Source organism: Penaeus japonicus, unplaced genomic scaffold, assembly GCF_977035675.1.
Source record: "Penaeus japonicus unplaced genomic scaffold, GWHDUDI00000001_assembly GWHDUDI00000015, whole genome shotgun sequence".
Taxonomy (NCBI): Eukaryota; Metazoa; Arthropoda; class Malacostraca; order Decapoda; family Penaeidae; genus Penaeus; species Penaeus japonicus.
This window is the reverse complement of record NW_028234417.1, coordinates 27,924,976-27,927,475: the sequence shown is the minus strand read 5'-3', so window position 1 is coordinate 27,927,475 and position 2,500 is coordinate 27,924,976.

The following is a 2,500-nucleotide window of genomic DNA, read 5'->3' as shown; positions in this document are numbered from 1 at the left end:
AAATGTAAATGGGGGAGGATAGATGGAGTCTAAAAGGTAGGGAAGGCGTAGGTAAGTAAAAGCAGATACAGAGACATGGAGACTTACCTATTTATCTTTTCTCTCTCTCTTTTTCCCTATCTTTCTATCTCTCTTGATTTTCTCTACTTTTTTCTCTCTCTTTAATTTCTCTACCTTTCTCTCCGTCTTTTTATTCTCTCTACCTTTCTCTTTCTCTCTCTCCCTCTCTTTATCTTCCTTTCACTCTCCCTTCCCACCAACCCTTTATAAACCACTACGCCTTTCCTCCCTCTCCTCTATCAACAAACTTTCCAGATAAATTCCTCATTCAGGGAAATTATAAAGCATTCCACAAGATGGTTTTACATTTCTCGTAATAAAAGAAGCCAAAGGTAAGATCAGCTATTACTGAATCCATGCAGTCTTAATCTTGGCTGTGGTAAAAGAGGTAATATTCCAGTGGAGAATTATTCAGGGAACCTCGTGTGGGAAGTTACATTATGGGGCGATTGATTGCTGAGCAAAGTTTGGTTTATAATTATTGTAAAATTGGCGTCGAGATTCATCCTTGAACCTTTGTGACCTAACGGAGGGATTGATTTTCCCTTTTGTTCGCTCGCCTTTATTATTTATTGTTGTGATTGATTGTAGTGTTGGTACCCTTATTATATTATTATCATAGGCATTATCATTTTCATGATCACTATCATTATCATTACTCGTGTTGATATAATTGTCGGTATTCTTTACTTTTGGTAACTATATTATCAGGATTGCTATTATTGCTATTCTTATTCTTCTCATTATCATTACTATTATCATTATTACCTTTCTCTCTCTCTCTCTCTCTCTCTCTCTCTCTCTCTCTCTCTCTCTCTCTCTCTCTCTCTCTCCTTACTCTCTCTATGTTCCTCCCCATTCTTGCGCTTTCTCTCGCCTTCTCTCCTTTTCCCTTACTCGCCTATCGTGCACGCCTAAATGGGGACCACACGCAGCGAGCAATGGACTTGCAGGATAATAACAACACTAATCACACGTTCACAGCCCCGATCCCTCTCTCCCCTCAGCCCTCCTGCAGGATTAGTGGGAAAGGGCAAGGACACGACTTATAGGACGCGTTTATGGGGATAAGGCTATCTAAGGGACATCTCGAGCACCGTGGATATGAAGGGAAATTCCGGTGATGGAACAGACAAGCATACTGTGTGTCTCGTACGGCGTGGAAAGTAGAGGGGCTTGGAATTATTCTGGAAGTATTTCGAGGGACATATCTCTTATGTTAAATGGACGTCTTTTGTGGTGGGTATAGGTGATTTAAGAAGGTAAAGATATATCTCTCAAATATACAAACATGTACAGATACAACGGGGATTCAGATAGTTAGACAGAAGTGGTAAAGGTATGAACAAAAGTGATAAATTCCACAAAGCATAATATGTAATTTGCGATTTGTAATTGTTATAAGATATCGAAACGTCAATTTCATATTCTTGCAATTTGGAATTATTCCATCTTATTCATACTTAATCTGCATATCACAATAAACTTCAGGTAGACAGAAATGTAGATGTACAGTAAAGCACTTCCAAACTTAAAATTCAAGACCATATTCACATTCCACACTCCTTCACACCCTTGCTGCCCCGGACATCCCCTTCCGCGCGGCAGGTCAAGTGGGGTTGAAGGGGTAGAGGGATGGGGGTCACAGTGTAGGGGGGGCGGGAGCTATTGGCCGAGGAGAGGGGGGTTGAGTTGGGGTGAAAGACGGGACCCTTTGCTTTTCTCATTTTAAACTCAGAGCTTTTTAAGTAGAACCCCATTTGACAGGTGCAGTGCAGCACCTATTCAATAATTTATCCGCTCACTTAATCCAAACTCGCACATACATACATGCATACACACATATGCACAAGCACTTTCTCTCTCTCTCGCTCGCGCGCTTTCTCTCTGTCCTAGAGAAAAGCGGGGGAGTGATATCGTAGGTGTATACTACAAAATAAATAGATATATGTTGACATAGAACCAATAGATGATTTTAGAATGACTGAATGATAAGATATGCGTTAAATGTATATAGCAACTACACTCTTCGCGATCATCCAGACTATGAACAAGATTACAGGGACTGCATAACAAAACCCGAAAAAAGAGTTAGTGATCATATTACTTGCGCGAATTTACGACAACAAATTTGAAGTAATCGTACCACAGGCTAAGAAAATGAAAACATACTATTGGCAGTATATCCCCATACAATAACTATGCAACGGTGCTTTTGCAAATTACAAAACAAGGAAACGAGGGCTAAGCTGTTATATGGAAAGAGAGAGAGAGAAAATGAAAAGAAGAAAAGAGGAAGAGCGAGAAAGAGAAAAAAAGAAAGAAATAAAGAAGAAGAAGAAGAAGAAAAAAAAAAGAATGAGCGAGACAGAATGCATCTTTGCATACATAAAGAGGACACCTAATGGAACAGGCACTACACTAACTATATGTCAATTGG